The following is a 19,687-nucleotide window of genomic DNA, read 5'->3' as shown; positions in this document are numbered from 1 at the left end:
CAGTCCACTCTAAGAACAGGCCGCTTGGACACTTTCAGAACAGCTCTGTTAATGACTGAAAACAGCTCTCGAAGAGATTGTCAAAAGAGACTCTGAAAACGAAACGTTGATCACTTTTGAGCAAAAGGCTGCACACACGCAATTCAAGTTGCTCTGATTGTCATTTAGAGTTACATTATAGGATTATTCAACAACAAGTCAAAATGTGCTCGTGAAAGGCAGAAAACAACACTTTGATAGTTTGATATAACTTGAGAACGAATGCAAAAAACAGTCCACTCTAAGAACAGGCCGCTTGGACACTTTCAGAACAGCTCTGTTAATGACTGAAAACAGCTCTCGAAGAGATTGTCAAAAGAGACTCCGAAAACGAAACGTTGATCACTTTTGAGCAAAAGGCTGCACACACGCAATTCAAGTTGCTCTGATTGTCATTTAGACAGTGGCGTAGCGGACGGGCCCGCAAGCGACGCACCGCGGGGGGGCCCCAGCCACTAGGGGGCCCCCTAACATTGGATCCATTTTTTTTATTTTTTTTTTATTTTTTATAATTTAAAAATATATAAAACAAAGAAAATAAGTGGCCCTTCATTGTGTCAACCTTAATTTTAATATATAGGCCTATATTTAAAAATATATACATGGTTAGCCGTATCCAATAGCAACATGACTTTGACGTCACACGTAGGCAGCGAGACACAAGGAAAATGAGCAAGCGAAAATACAATACAAAGTACAATAAGCATTCTTTAGGTGGTGATAGATTCTCTATTCGGACATTATAGCCGCTATATGTGGGACTGTCGGTCCGATATTGTAAAAAAATCCAATAAAAAATGTATGTTTACGGAAGTACATGTCTCAAGTATTATCTCGGCGGTTAGTCGAGTGAAAGAAAAACAACATACAGATGATAATTCACACAATATAATACCACGAAAGCGTACAGCACTAAACAATAACATTTATTTGGGCAGCATCATACTCAAACTCAGGCAGAAAGGCAGGGTCCGGCCAGGTTTACAGTCACAGGCTGTCAGTGCATCATACAGGTACATAATTCAGCATGGTTAGGCTATATATAGCTGTTTCTTTTTCTATTCTACTATTCTATTCTACTTCTGCTGTCTGCGTCTCCCTGGGTATTCCTAGACCAGATGGCAAACAGTAAAGAAATGCCACAATATACCAGGACTTAAGAAACGAGATGTCCAACAAAGGATTTGACTAACCCTGGCCAATTTTACGCAACAAGTAGACTCTGATGCAGCGGAGACAGGGTTGCCAGATTGTCTGGTTTTTGGTGGATAGTACATGAGGATATGGGACACTTCAATTGAAGTGCATGAGGATATGGGACACTTCAATTGAAGTGCATGAGGATATGGGACACTTCAATTGAAGTACACTTCAATTGAAGTACATGAGGATATGGGACACTTCAATGGAAGTACATGAGGATATGGGACACTTCAATTGAAGTACATGAGGATATGGGACACTTCAATTGAAGTACATGAGGATATGGGACACTTCAATTGAAGTGCATGAGGATATGGGACACTTCAATTGAAGTGCATGAGGATATGGGACACTTCAATTGAAGTGCATGGGACACTTCAATGGAAGTGCATGAGGATATGGGACACTTCAATTGAAGTGCATGAGGATATGGGACACTTCAATTGAAGTACATGAGGATATGGGACACTTCAATTGAAGTGCATGAGGATATGGGACACTTCAATTGAAGTGCATGAGGATATGGGACACTTCAATTGAAGTACATGAGGATATGGGACACTTCAATTGAAGTGCATGAGGATATGGGACACTTCACTGGAAGTGCATGAGGATATGGGACACTTCAATTGAAGTGCATGAGGATATGGGACACTTCAATTGAAGTACATGAGGATATGGGACACTTCAATTGAAGTGCATGAGGATATGGGACACTTCAATTGAAGTGCATGAGGATATGGGACACTTCAATTGAAGTGCATGAGGATATGGGACACTTCAATTGAAGTGCATGAGGATATGGGACACTTCAATTGAAGTACATGAGGATATGGGACACTTCAATTGAAGTGCATGGGACACTTCAATTGAAGTGCATGAGGATATGGGACACTTCAATTGAAGTACATGAGGATATGGGACACTTCAATTGAAGTACATGAGGATATGGGACACTTCAATTGAAGTGCATGAGGATATGGGACACTTCAATTGAAGTACATGAGGATATGGGACACTTCAATTGAAGTGCATGAGGATATGGGACACTTCAATTGAAGTGCATGAGGATATGGGACACTTCAATTGAAGTACATGAGGATATGGGACACTTCAATTGAAGTGCATGAGGATATGGGACACTTCAATTGAAGTGCATGAGGATATGGGACACTTCAATTGAAGTGCATGAGGATATGGGACACTTCAATTGAAGTGCATGAGGATATGGGACACTTCAATTGAAGTACATGAGGATATGGGACACTTCAATTGAAGTGCATGAGGATATGGGACACTTCAATTGAAGTGCATGAGGATATGGGACACTTCAATTGAAGTGCATGAGGATATGGGACACTTCAATTGAAGTGCATGGGACACTTCAATTGAAGTGCATGAGGATATGGGACACTTCAATTGAAGTACATGAGGATATGGGACACTTCAATTGAAGTGCATGAGGATATGGGACACTTCAATTGAAGTGCATGAGGATATGGGACACTCCAATTGAAGTGCATGAGGATATGGGACACTTCAATTGAAGTGCATGAGGATATGGGACACTTCAATTGAAGTACATGAGGATATGGGACACTTCAATTGAAGTGCATGAGGATATGGGACACTTCAATTGAAGTGCATGAGGATATGGGACACTTCAATTGAAGTGCATGAGGATATGGGACACTTCAATTGAAGTGCATGAGGATATGGGACACTTCAATTGAAGTACATCTTCTTCGGCGTATGGGTTGTTGTTCTTCCTCTCCACTCCACCAGGCTCGGGGCCGAGGGGCTACCCTTTTACCACCCCGAGACCTGGTTGAGGGGCTCACCCGGGCTATATTTCTGGACACCCCTCCAGAAGCCACGTCATCGTCTCGTCATCTAGTACCGACAGACCATGCATCCCGTTGGGTGGGTGGTACACCGGGCAATCCAGGATAATATGGTCTGCGGTTTGGTCCTCTGCGCCACACTCGCACGACGCATTTGGGGCCAAGCCCCATCTATGCATTGATGAGCGGAAACGCCCGACGCCGGTCCGGAGACGATTGAGCCTCACCCAGGATAGCCTTGGCAAGTCCATCCCGAGGGGCTCAGCGCCGGCGACTGGGATGTGGTCGCGGAGTTTGGAGGTGTTAGCCTCCCACTCCGCGCGCCACATATAATCCGCCCATCCTGCCGCACTGATGTTGAGATCTCTGCATTGCTGCCTGAGATCCTGTGCGGCAGGCACAAATGGGTGTCTCGACTTGAGACGCCGGGAGGGCTCCGCTGTTATAGTGAGCCTATCATGGAGCAGATGGTTATTAAGCTCCACGGCCCGGCAGGCGAGACGTGCTGTGGCTCCCATGCGGCGGAGGCCTGCGGGCTGGATGCCTGCTAGGATGGGAAGGTTGTCCACGGGGGTAGGACGCAGGCATCCTGTCACAATGCGCAAGGCTTCGTTTATAGGCGAGTCGATGAGGCGGGTGTGGGCACTGCGACACCATACTGGGGCGCAGTATTCACTAGTTGAATAAACGAGGGCTAGGGCTGCCGTGCGCAAGGTCCTTGCGCCGGCGCCCCAGCCCGAGCCAACCAGTCGCCTCATCAACGCCACACGAGCTGTTAACTTCTTGCGCAGTGACTCGAGGTGTCGGCGAAACGTGAGCGTCCTGTCCAATGTCACGCCGAGATAGATTGGCTCAGCGGAACATGGCAGGGGAGTTCCATCTAGGTGTACTCTAAGCTCACGTTTAGCCTCCCTGTTGTTAAGGTGGAAGGCAGCCGACACCGTCTTTGCCTCGCTAAGCTTCAATCTCCATTTCCGGAAGTATGCCACTAGTGTCTGCATGTCCTGGCTCAGAATCCCCTCCACAGACTGCCAATTTCCAGCAGAGTACACCACTGCGAGGTCGTCTGCGTAGGCGTACTTCCGCGAGAGTGTGTTGGGCAGGTCATAGGTGTAGATATTATAGAGGAGGGGGGCCAGGACCGATCCCTGAGGGACGCCGTTCTTAAGGCGTCGGAGCCTGCTTAGCTGTCCGCGACCGGTGGTGAGGGTAAAGCTGCGGTTACGGATGAGCTCCATGATCATTCTGACCATGTGCCTGTCCGGCAGCAGTACATGAGGATATGGGACACTTCAATTGAAGTGCATGAGGATATGGGACACTTCAATTGAAGTGCATGAGGATATGGGACACTTCAATTGAAGTGCATGAGGATATGGGACACTTCAATTGAAGTGCATGAGGATATGGGACACTTCAATTGAAGTACATGAGGATATGGGACACTTCAATTGAAGTGCATGAGGATATGGGACACTTCAATTGAAGTGCATGAGGATATGGGACACTTCAATTGAAGTGCATGGGACACTTCAATTGAAGTACATGAGGATATGGGACACTTCAATTGAAGTGCATGAGGATATGGGACACTTCAATTGAAGTGCATGAGGATATGGGACACTTCAATTGAAGTGCATGGGACACTTCAATTGAAGTACATGAGGATATGGGACACTTCAATTGAAGTGCATGAGGATATGGGACACTTCAATTGAAGTGCATGAGGATATGGGACACTTCAATTGAAGTACATGAGGATATGGGACACTTCAATTGAAGTGCATGAGGATATGGGACACTTCAATTGAAGTGCATGAGGATATGGGACACTTCAATTGAAGTACATGAGGATATGGGACACTTCAATTGAAGTGCATGAGGATATGGGACACTTCAATTGAAGTGCATGAGGATATGGGACACTTCAATTGAAGTGCATGAGGATATGGGACACTTCAATTGAAGTGCATGAGGATATGGGACACTTCAATTGAAGTACATGAGGATATGGGACACTTCAATTGAAGTGCATGAGGATATGGGACACTTCAATTGAAGTGCATGAGGATATGGGACACTTCAATTGAAGTGCATGGGACACTTCAATTGAAGTGCATGAGGATATGGGACACTTCAATTGAAGTGCATGAGGATATGGGACACTTCAATTGAAGTACATGAGGATATGGGACACTTCAATTGAAGTGCATGAGGATATGGGACACTTCAATTGAAGTACATGAGGATATGGGACACTTCAATTGAAGTGCATGAGGATATGGGACACTTCAATTGAAGTGCATGAGGATATGGGACACTTCAATTGAAGTGCATGAGGATATGGGACACTTCAATTGAAGTGCATGAGGATATGGGACACTTCAATTGAAGTGCATGAGGATATGGGACACTTCAATTGAAGTGCATGAGGATATGGGACACTTCAATTGAAGTGCATGGGACACTTCAATTGAAGTGCATGAGGATATGGGACACTTCAATTGAAGTACATGAGGATATGGGACACTTCAATTGAAGTACATGAGGATATGGGACACTTCAATTGAAGTGCATGAGGATATGGGACACTTCAATTGAAGTACATGAGGATATGGGACACTTCAATTGAAGTGCATGAGGATATGGGACACTTCAATTGAAGTGCATGAGGATATGGGACTCTTCAATTGAAGTGCATGAGGATATGGGACACTTCAATTGAAGTGCATGAGGATATGGGACACTTCAATTGAAGTGCATGAGGATATGGGACACTTCAATTGAAGTGCATGGGACACTTCAATTGAAGTGCATGGGACACTTCAATTGAAGTGCATGAGGATATGGGACACTTCAATTGAAGTACATGAGGATATGGGACACTTCAATTGAAGTGCATGAGGATATGGGACACTTCAATTGAAGTGCATGAGGATATGGGACACTCCAATTGAAGTGCATGAGGATATGGGACACTTCAATTGAAGTACATGAGGATATGGGACACTTCAATTGAAGTGCATGAGGATATGGGACACTTCAATTGAAGTGCATGAGGATATGGGACACTTCAATTGAAGTGCATGAGGATATGGGACACTTCAATTGAAGTGCATGAGGATATGGGACACTTCAATTGAAGTACATGAGGATATGGGACACTTCAATTGAAGTACATGAGGATATGGGACACTTCAATTGAAGTGCATGAGGATATGGGACACTTCAATTGAAGTGCATGAGGATATGGGACACTTCAATTGAAGTGCATGAGGATATGGGACACTTCAATTGAAGTACATGAGGATATGGGACACTTCAATTGAAGTGCATGAGGATATGGGACACTTCAATTGAAGTACATGAGGATATGGGACACTTCAATTGAAGTGCATGAGGATATGGGACACTTCAATTGAAGTGCATGAGGATATGGGACACTTCAATTGAAGTACATGAGGATATGGGACACTTCAATTGAAGTGCATGAGGATATGGGACACTTCAATTGAAGTGCATGAGGATATGGGACACTTCAATTGAAGTGCATGAGGATATGGGACACTTCAATTGAAGTGCATGGGACACTTCAATTGAAGTGCATGAGGATATGGGACACTTCAATTGAAGTACATGAGGATATGGGACACTTCAATTGAAGTGCATGAGGATATGGGACACTTCAATTGAAGTGCATGAGGATATGGGACACTCCAATTGAAGTGCATGAGGATATGGGACACTTCAATTGAAGTGCATGAGGATATGGGACACTTCAATTGAAGTACATGAGGATATGGGACACTTCAATTGAAGTGCATGAGGATATGGGACACTTCAATTGAAGTGCATGAGGATATGGGACACTTCAATTGAAGTGCATGAGGATATGGGACACTTCAATTGAAGTGCATGAGGATATGGGACACTTCAATTGAAGTACATGAGGATATGGGACACTTCAATTGAAGTGCATGAGGATATGGGACACTTCAATTGAAGTGCATGAGGATATGGGACACTTCAATTGAAGTGCATGAGGATATGGGACACTTCAATTGAAGTGCATGAGGATATGGGACACTTCAATTGAAGTACATGAGGATATGGGACACTTCAATTGAAGTGCATGAGGATATGGGACACTTCAATTGAAGTGCATGAGGATATGGGACACTTCAATTGAAGTGCATGGGACACTTCAATTGAAGTACATGAGGATATGGGACACTTCAATTGAAGTGCATGAGGATATGGGACACTTCAATTGAAGTGCATGAGGATATGGGACACTTCAATTGAAGTACATGAGGATATGGGACACTTCAATTGAAGTGCATGAGGATATGGGACACTTCAATTGAAGTGCATGAGGATATGGGACACTTCAATTGAAGTACATGAGGATATGGGACACTTCAATTGAAGTGCATGAGGATATGGGACACTTCAATTGAAGTGCATGAGGATATGGGACACTTCAATTGAAGTGCATGAGGATATGGGACACTTCAATTGAAGTGCATGAGGATATGGGACACTTCAATTGAAGTACATGAGGATATGGGACACTTCAATTGAAGTGCATGAGGATATGGGACACTTCAATTGAAGTGCATGAGGATATGGGACACTTCAATTGAAGTGCATGGGACACTTCAATTGAAGTGCATGAGGATATGGGACACTTCAATTGAAGTGCATGAGGATATGGGACACTTCAATTGAAGTACATGAGGATATGGGACACTTCAATTGAAGTGCATGAGGATATGGGACACTTCAATTGAAGTACATGAGGATATGGGACACTTCAATTGAAGTGCATGAGGATATGGGACACTTCAATTGAAGTGCATGAGGATATGGGACACTTCAATTGAAGTGCATGAGGATATGGGACACTTCAATTGAAGTGCATGAGGATATGGGACACTTCAATTGAAGTGCATGAGGATATGGGACACTTCAATTGAAGTGCATGAGGATATGGGACACTTCAATTGAAGTGCATGGGACACTTCAATTGAAGTGCATGAGGATATGGGACACTTCAATTGAAGTACATGAGGATATGGGACACTTCAATTGAAGTACATGAGGATATGGGACACTTCAATTGAAGTGCATGAGGATATGGGACACTTCAATTGAAGTACATGAGGATATGGGACACTTCAATTGAAGTGCATGAGGATATGGGACACTTCAATTGAAGTGCATGAGGATATGGGACACTTCAATTGAAGTGCATGAGGATATGGGACACTTCAATTGAAGTGCATGAGGATATGGGACACTTCAATTGAAGTGCATGAGGATATGGGACACTTCAATTGAAGTACATGAGGATATGGGACACTTCAATTGAAGTGCATGAGGATATGGGACACTTCAATTGAAGTGCATGAGGATATGGGACACTTCAATTGAAGTGCATGAGGATATGGGACACTTCAATTGAAGTGCATGAGGATATGGGACACTTCAATTGAAGTACATGAGGATATGGGACACTTCAATTGAAGTGCATGAGGATATGGGACACTTCAATTGAAGTACATGAGGATATGGGACACTTCAATTGAAGTACATGAGGATATGGGACACTTCAATTGAAGTGCATGAGGATATGGGACACTTCAATTGAAGTGCATGAGGATATGGGACACTTCAATTGAAGTGCATGAGGATATGGGACACTTCAATTGAAGTGCATGAGGATATGGGACACTTCAATTGAAGTACATGAGGATATGGGACACTTCAATTGAAGTACATGAGGATATGGGACACTTCAATTGAAGTGCATGAGGATATGGGACACTTCAATTGAAGTGCATGAGGATATGGGACACTTCAATTGAAGTGCATGGGACACTTCAATTGAAGTACATGAGGATATGGGACACTTCAATTGAAGTGCATGAGGATATGGGACACTTCAATTGAAGTGCATGAGGATATGGGACACTTCAATTGAAGTACATGAGGATATGGGACACTTCAATTGAAGTGCATGAGGATATGGGACACTTCAATTGAAGTGCATGAGGATATGGGACACTTCAATTGAAGTACATGAGGATATGGGACACTTCAATTGAAGTGCATGAGGATATGGGACACTTCAATTGAAGTGCATGAGGATATGGGACACTTCAATTGAAGTGCATGAGGATATGGGACACTTCAATTGAAGTGCATGAGGATATGGGACACTTCAATTGAAGTACATGAGGATATGGGACACTTCAATTGAAGTGCATGAGGATATGGGACACTTCAATTGAAGTGCATGAGGATATGGGACACTTCAATTGAAGTGCATGGGACACTTCAATTGAAGTGCATGAGGATATGGGACACTTCAATTGAAGTGCATGAGGATATGGGACACTTCAATTGAAGTACATGAGGATATGGGACACTTCAATTGAAGTGCATGAGGATATGGGACACTTCAATTGAAGTACATGAGGATATGGGACACTTCAATTGAAGTGCATGAGGATATGGGACACTTCAATTGAAGTGCATGAGGATATGGGACACTTCAATTGAAGTGCATGAGGATATGGGACACTTCAATTGAAGTGCATGAGGATATGGGACACTTCAATTGAAGTGCATGAGGATATGGGACACTTCAATTGAAGTGCATGAGGATATGGGACACTTCAATTGAAGTGCATGGGACACTTCAATTGAAGTGCATGAGGATATGGGACACTTCAATTGAAGTACATGAGGATATGGGACACTTCAATTGAAGTACATGAGGATATGGGACACTTCAATTGAAGTGCATGAGGATATGGGACACTTCAATTGAAGTACATGAGGATATGGGACACTTCAATTGAAGTGCATGAGGATATGGGACACTTCAATTGAAGTGCATGAGGATATGGGACACTTCAATTGAAGTGCATGAGGATATGGGACACTTCAATTGAAGTGCATGAGGATATGGGACACTTCAATTGAAGTGCATGAGGATATGGGACACTTCAATTGAAGTACATGAGGATATGGGACACTTCAATTGAAGTGCATGAGGATATGGGACACTTCAATTGAAGTGCATGAGGATATGGGACACTTCAATTGAAGTGCATGAGGATATGGGACACTTCAATTGAAGTGCATGAGGATATGGGGACACTTCAATTGAAGTACATGAGGATATGGGACACTTCAATTGAAGTGCATGAGGATATGGGGACACTTCAATTGAAGTACATGAGGATATGGGACACTTCAATTGAAGTACATGAGGATATGGGACACTTCAATTGAAGTGCATGAGGATATGGGACACTTCAATTGAAGTGCATGAGGATATGGACACTTCAATTGAAGTGCATGAGGATATGGGACACTTCAATTGAAGTGCATGAGGATATGGGACACTTCAATTGAAGTACATGAGGATATGGGACACTTCAATGAAGTACATGAGGATATGGGACACTTCAATTGAAGTGCATGAGGATATGGGACACTTCAATTGAAGTGCATGAGGATATGGGACACTTCAATTGAAGTGCATGAGGATATGGGACACTTCAATTGAAGTGCATGAGGATATGGGACACTTCAATTGAAGTGCATGAGGATATGGGACACTTCAATTGAAGTACATGAGGATATGGGACACTTCAATTGAAGTGCATGAGGATATGGGACACTTCAATTGAAGTGCATGAGGATATGGGACACTTCAATTGAAGTGCATGAGGATATGGGACACTTCAATTGAAGTACATGAGGATATGGGACACTTCAATTGAAGTGAATGGGACACTTCAATTGAAGTGCATGAGGATATGGGACACTTCAATTGAAGTGCATGAGGATATGGGACACTTCAATTGAAGTACATGAGGATATGGGACACTTCAATTGAAGTGCATGAGGATATGGGACACTTCAATTGAAGTACATGAGGATATGGGACACTTCAATTGAAGTGCATGAGGATATGGGACACTTCAATTGAAGTGCATGAGGATATGGGACACTTCAATTGAAGTGACATGAGGATATGGGACACTTCAATTGAAGTGCATGAGGATATGGGACACTTCAATTGAAGTGCATGAGGATATGGGACACTTCAATTGAAGTGCATGAGGATATGGGACACTTCAATTGAAGTGCATGAGGATATGGGACACTTCAATTGAAGTGACATGAGGATATGGGACACTTCAATTGAAGTGCATGAGGATATGGGACACTTCAATTGAAGTGCATGAGGATATGGGACACTTCAATTGAAGTGCATGAGGATATGGGACACTTCAATTGAAGTGCATGAGGATATGGGACACTTCAATTGAAGTGCATGAGGATATGGGACACTTCAATTGAAGTGCATGAGGATATGGGACACTTCAATGAAGTGCATGAGGATATGGGACACTTCAATTGAAGTGCATGAGGATATGGGGACACTTCAATTGAAGTGCATGAGGATATGGGACACTTCAATTGAAGTCATGAGGATATGGGACACTTCAATTGAAGTGCATGAGGATATGGGACACTTCAATTGAAGTGCATGAGGATATGGGACACTTCAATTGAAAGTGCATGAGGATATGGGACACTTCAATTGAAGTTGCATGAGGATATGGACACTTCAATTGAAGTACATGAGGATATGGGACGACTTCAATTGAAGTGCATGAGGATATGGGACACTTCAATTGAAGTGCAATGAGGATATGGGACACTTCAATTGAAGTACATGAGGATATGCACTTCAATTGAAGTGCATGAGGATATGGGACACTTCAATTGAAGTGCATGAGGATATGGGACACTTCAATTGAAGTGCATGAGGATATGGGACACTTCAATTGAAGTACATGAGGATATGGGACACTTCAATTGAAGTGCATGAGGATATGGGACACTTCAATTGAAGTGCATGAGGATATGGGACACTTCAATTGAAGTGCATGAGGATATGGGACACTTCAATTGAAGTGCATGGGACACTTCAATTGAAGTACATGAGGATATGGGACACTTCAATTGAAGTGCATGAGGATATGGGACACTTCAATTGAAGTGCATGAGGATATGGGACACTTCAATTGAAGTGCATGAGGATATGGGACACTTCAATTGAAGTGCATGGGACACTTCAATTGAAGTACATGAGGATATGGGACACTTCAATTGAAGTGCATGAGGATATGGGACACTTCAATTGAAGTGCATGAGGATATGGGACACTTCAATTGAAGTACATGAGGATATGGGACACTTCAATTGAAGTGCATGAGGATATGGGACACTTCAATTGAAGTACATGAGGATATGGGACACTTCAATTGAAGTGCATGAGGATATGGGACACTTCAATTGAAGTGCATGAGGATATGGGACATTTCAATTGAAGTACATGAGGATATGGGACACTTCAATTGAAGTGCATGAGGATATGGGACACTTCAATTGAAGTGCATGAGGATATGGGACACTTCAATTGAAGTACATGAGGATATGGGACACTTCAATTGAAGTGCATGAGGATATGGGACACTTCAATTGAAGTGCATGAGGATATGGGACACTTCAATTGAAGTACATGAGGATATGGGACACTTCAATTGAAGTGCATGAGGATATGGGACACTTCAATTGAAGTGCATGAGGATATGGGACACTTCAATTGAAGTGCATGAGGATATGGGACACTTCAATTGAAGTGCATGAGGATATGGGACACTTCAATTGAAGTGCATGACGATATGGGACACTTCAATTGAAGTACATGAGGATATGGGACACTTCAATTGAAGTGCATGAGGATATGGGACACTTCAATTGAAGTGCATGAGGATATGGGACACTTCAATTGAAGTGCATGGGACACTTCAATTGAAGTGCATGAGGATATGGGACACTTCAATTGAAGTGCATGAGGATATGGGACACTTCAATTGAAGTACATGAGGATATGGGACACTTCAATTGAAGTGCATGAGGATATGGGACACTTCAATTGAAGTACATGAGGATATGGGACACTTCAATTGAAGTGCATGAGGATATGGGACACTTCAATTGAAGTGCATGAGGATATGGGACACTTCAATTGAAGTACATGAGGATATGGGACACTTCAATTGAAGTGCATGAGGATATGGGACACTCCAATTGAAGTGCATGAGGATATGGGACACTTCAATTGAAGTACATGAGGATATGGGACACTTCAATTGAAGTGCATGAGGATATGGGACACTTCAATTGAAGTGCATGAGGATATGGGACACTCCAATTGAAGTGCATGAGGATATGGGACACTTCAATTGAAGTGCATGAGGATATGGGACACTTCAATTGAAGTACATGAGGATATGGGACACTTCAATTGAAGTGCATGAGGATATGGGACACTCCAATTGAAGTGCATGAGGATATGGGACACTTCAATTGAAGTACATGAGGATATGGGACACTTCAATTGAAGTGCATGAGGATATGGGACACTTCAATTGAAGTGCATGAGGATATGGGACACTCCAATTGAAGTACATGAGGATATGGGACACTTCAATTGAAGTGCATGAGGATATGGGACACTTCAATTGAAGTGCATGAGGATATGGGACACTCCAATTGAAGTGCATGAGGATATGGGACACTTCAATTGAAGTACATGAGGATATGGGACACTTCAATTGAAGTGCATGAGGATATGGGACACTTCAATTGAAGTGCATGAGGATATGGGACACTCCAATTGAAGTGCATGAGGATATGGGACACTTCAATTGAAGTACATGAGGATATGGGACACTTCAATTGAAGTGCATGAGGATATGGGACACTTCAATTGAAGTACATGAGGATATGGGACACTTCAATTGAAGTGCATGAGGATATGGGACACTTCAATTGAAGTACATGAGGATATGGGACACTTCAATTGAAGTGCATGAGGATATGGGACACTTCAATTGAAGTGCATGAGGATATGGGACACTTCAATTGAAGTGCATGAGGATATGGGACACTTCAATTGAAGTGCATGAGGATATGGGACACTCCAATTGAAGTGCATGAGGATATGGGACACTTCAATTGAAGTACATGAGGATATGGGACACTTCAATTGAAGTGCATGAGGATATGGGACACTTCAATTGAAGTACATGAGGATATGGGACACTTCAATTGAAGTGCATGAGGATATGGGACACTTCAATTGAAGTGCATGAGGATATGGGACACTTCAATTGAAGTGCATGAGGATATGGGACACTTCAATTGAAGTGCATGAGGATATGGGACACTTCAATTGAAGTGCATGAGGATATGGGACACTTCAATTGAAGTGCATGAGGATATGGGACACTCCAATTGAAGTGCATGAGGATATGGGACACTTCAATTGAAGTACATGAGGATATGGGACACTTCAATTGAAGTGCATGAGGATATGGGACACTTCAATTGAAGTGCATGAGGATATGGGACACTTCAATTGAAGTGCATGAGGATATGGGACACTTCAATTGAAGTGCATGAGGATATGGGACACTTCAATTGAAGTACATGAGGATATGGGACACTTCAATTGAAGTGCATGAGGATATGGGACACTTCAATTGAAGTGCATGAGGATATGGGACACTTCAATTGAAGTGCATGAGGATATGGGACACTTCAATTGAAGTGCATGAGGATATGGGACACTCCAATTGAAGTGCATGAGGATATGGGACACTTCAATTGAAGTACATGAGGATATGGGACACTTCAATTGAAGTGCATGAGGATATGGGACACTTCAATTGAAGTACATGAGGATATGGGACACTTCAATTGAAGTGCATGAGGATATGGGACACTTCAATTGAAGTGCATGAGGATATGGGACACTTCAATTGAAGTGCATGAGGATATGGGACACTCCAATTGAAGTGCATGAGGATATGGGACACTTCAATTGAAGTACATGAGGATATGGGACACTTCAATTGAAGTGCATGAGGATATGGGACACTTCAATTGAAGTGCATGAGGATATGGGACACTTCAATTGAAGTGCATGAGGATATGGGACACTTCAATTGAAGTACATGAGGATATGGGACACTTCAATTGAAGTGCATGAGGATATGGGACACTCCAATTGAAGTGCATGAGGATATGGGACACTTCAATTGAAGTACATGAGGATATGGGACACTTCAATTGAAGTGCATGAGGATATGGACACTTCAATTGAAGTGCATGAGGATATGGGACACTCCAATTGAAGTGCATGAGGATATGGGACACTTCAATTGAAGTGCATGAGGATATGGGACACTTCAATTGAAGTACATGAGGATATGGGACACTTCAATTGAAGTGCATGAGGATATGGGACACTCCAATTGAAGTGCATGAGGATATGGGACACTTCAATTGAAGTACATGAGGATATGGGACACTTCAATTGAAGTGCATGAGGATATGGGACACTTCAATTGAAGTGCATGAGGATATGGGACACTCCAATTGAAGTACATGAGGATATGGGACACTTCAATTGAAGTGCATGAGGATATGGGACACTTCAATTGAAGTGCATGAGGATATGGGACACTCCAATTGAAGTGCATGAGGATATGGGACACTTCAATTGAAGTACATGAGGATATGGGACACTTCAATTGAAGTGCATGAGGATATGGGACACTTCAATTGAAGTGCATGAGGATATGGGACACTCCAATTGAAGTGCATGAGGATATGGGACACTTCAATTGAAGTACATGAGGATATGGGACACTTCAATTGAAGTGCATGAGGATATGGGACACTTCAATTGAAGTACATGAGGATATGGGACACTTCAATTGAAGTGCATGAGGATATGGGACACTTCAATTGAAGTGCATGAGGATATGGGACACTTCAATTGAAGTGCATGAGGATATGGGACACTTCAATTGAAGTGCATGAGGATATGGGACACTCCAATTGAAGTGCATGAGGATATGGGACACTTCAATTGAAGTACATGAGGATATGGGACACTTCAATTGAAGTGCATGAGGATATGGGACACTTCAATTGAAGTACATGAGGATATGGGACACTTCAATTGAAGTGCATGAGGATATGGGACACTTCAATTGAAGTGCATGAGGATATGGGACACTTCAATTGAAGTGCATGAGGATATGGGACACTTCAATTGAAGTGCATGAGGATATGGGACACTTCAATTGAAGTGCATGAGGATATGGGACACTTCAATTGAAGTGCATGAGGATATGGGACACTCCAATTGAAGTGCATGAGGATATGGACACTTCAATTGAAGTACATGAGGATATGGGACACTTCAATTGAAGTGCATGAGGATATGGGACACTTCAATTGAAGTGCATGAGGATATGGGACACTTCAATTGAAGTGCATGAGGATATGGGACACTTCAATTGAAGTGCATGAGGATATGGGACACTTCAATTGAAGTACATGAGGATATGGGACACTTCAATTGAAGTGCATGAGGATATGGGACACTTCAATTGAAGTGCATGAGGATATGGGACACTTCAATTGAAGTGCATGAGGATATGGGACACTTCAATTGAAGTGCATGAGGATATGGGACACTTCAATTGAAGTGCATGAGGATATGGGACACTTCAATTGAAGTGCATGAGGATATGGGACACTTCAATTGAAGTACATGAGGATATGGGACACTTCAATTGAAGTGCATGAGGATATGGGACACTTCAATTGAAGTGCATGAGGATATGGGACACTTCAATTGAAGTGCATGAGGATATGGGACACTTCAATTGAAGTGCATGAGGATATGGGACACTCCAATTGAAGTGCATGAGGATATGGGACACTTCAATTGAAGTACATGAGGATATGGGACACTTCAATTGAAGTACATGAGGATATGGGACACTTCAATTGAAGTGCATGAGGATATGGGACACTTCAATTGAAGTGCATGAGGATATGGGACACTTCAATTGAAGTGCATGAGGATATGGGACACTTCAATTGAAGTGCATGAGGATATGGGACACTTCAATTGAAGTACATGAGGATATGGGACACTTCAATTGAAGTGCATGAGGATATGGGACACTTCAATTGAAGTGCATGAGGATATGGGACACTTCAATTGAAGTGCATGGGACACTTCAATTGAAGTACATGAGGATATGGGACACTTCAATTGAAGTGCATGAGGATATGGGACACTTCAATTGAAGTGCATGAGGATATGGGACACTTCAATTGAAGTGCATGAGGATATGGGACACTTCAATTGAAGTACATGAGGATATGGGACACTTCAATTGAAGTGCATGAGGATATGGGACACTTCAATTGAAGTGCATGAGGATATGGGACACTTCAATTGAAGTACATGAGGATATGGGACACTTCAATTGAAGTGCATGAGGATATGGGACACTTCAATTGAAGTGCATGAGGATATGGGACACTTCAATTGAAGTGCATGAGGATATGGGACACTTCAATTGAAGTGCATGAGGATATGGGACACTTCAATTGAAGTGCATGAGGATATGGGACACTTCAATTGAAGTGCATGAGGATATGGGACACTTCAATTGAAGTACATGAGGATATGGGACACTTCAATTGAAGTGCATGAGGATATGGGACACTTCAATTGAAGTGCATGAGGATATGGGACACTTCAATTGAAGTGCATGGGACACTTCAATTGAAGTGCATGAGGATATGGGACACTTCAATTGAAGTACATGAGGATATGGGACACTTCAAGAAGTGCATGAGGATATGGGACACTTCAATGGAAGTACATGAGGATATGGGACACTTCAATTGAAGTGCATGAGGATATGGGACACTTCAATTGAAGTGCATGAGGATATGGGACACTTCAATTGAAGTGCATGAGGATATGGGACACTTCAATTGAAGTGCATGAGGATATGGGACACTTCAATTGAAGTACATGAGGATATGGGACACTTCAATTGAAGTGCATGAGGATATGGGACACTTCAATTGAAGTGCATGAGGATATGGGACACTTCAATTGAAGTGCATGAGGATATGGGACACTTCAATTGAAGTGCATGAGGATATGGGACACTTCAATTGAAGTGCATGAGGATATGGGACACTTCAATTGAAGTGCATGGGACACTTCAATTGAAGTGCATGAGGATATGGGACACTTCAATTGAAGTACATGAGGATATGGGACACTTCAAGAAGTGCATGAGGATATGGGACACTTCAATGGAAGTACATGAGGATATGGGACACTTCAATTGAAGTGCATGAGGATATGGGACACTTCAATTGAAGTACATGAGGATATGGGACACTTCAATTGAAGTGCATGGGACACTTCAATGGAAGTACATGAGGATATGGGACACTTCAATTGAAGTACATGAGGATATGGGACACTTCAATTGAAGTACATGAGGATATGGGACACTTCAATGGAAGTGCATGAGGATATGGGACACTTCAATGGAAGTACATGAGGATGTGGGACACTTCAATGGAAGTACATGAGGATATGGGACACTTCAATGGAAGTACATGAGGATATGGGACACTTCAATGGAAGTACATGAGGATGTGGGACACTTCAATGGAAGTACATGAGGATGTGGGACACTTCAATGGAAGTACATGAGGATATGGGACACTTCAATTGAAGTACATGAGGATATGGGACACTTCAATGGAAGTACATGAGGATATGGGACACTTCAATGGAAGTACATGAGGATATGGGACACTTCAATTGAAGTGCATGAGGATATGGGACACTTCAATGGAAGTACATGAGGATATGGGACACTTTCATGCGGAATGGTCCGGTCTGTCTATTACGGCTGGCGTACTACCGAATCTGGTATTTCATAGCCTAATAATAATATGTCCGTCATGTGACAGAACGCGACATTCAGATAAATATGACATTTTAAAGGGACTTCCCGTAGCCGAGTAGTAGGCTACCTTTAGTTAGATTAAACACAAACACTTCTATCAATGTCTTTTTTCCATTAACTATTGTCTTTTTAAACGTTTTATCTATTTACTTCTTATATCTGCTTTTATTCATTGTAATTTTTATTTTCTTATGCTCCTCTTGCTGTATTTTTAAATAATGCATGTAAAGCACTTTGAATTTCCCCTGTTGTATGAAATGTGCTATACAAATAAACTTGCCTTGCCTAGCAGGCCTGAGTCAGAAGCAACATTCAACAGATAGATCTACTCTAGATATGTTCTACAGTATCTGCTCCAGTGGCGTAGCGGACGGGCCCGCAAGCGACGCACCGCGGGGGGGCCCCAGCCACTAGGGGGCCCCCTAACATTGGATCCATATTTTTTTTTTTTTTTTTTTTAATAATTTAAAAATATATAAAACAAAGAAAATAAGTGGCCCTTCATTGTGTCAACCTTAATTTTAATATATAGGCCTATATTTAAAAATATATACATGGTTAGCCGTATCCAATAGCAACATGACTTTGACGTCACACGTAGGCAGCGAGACACAAGGAAAATGAGCAAGCGAAAAT

Source organism: Nansenia antarctica, assembly GCF_963989245.1.
Source record: "Nansenia antarctica genome assembly, chromosome: 19".
In the NCBI taxonomy this organism is placed as follows: domain Eukaryota; kingdom Metazoa; phylum Chordata; class Actinopteri; order Argentiniformes; family Microstomatidae; genus Nansenia; species Nansenia antarctica.
Note: the sequence above shows the minus strand (reverse complement) of the source record.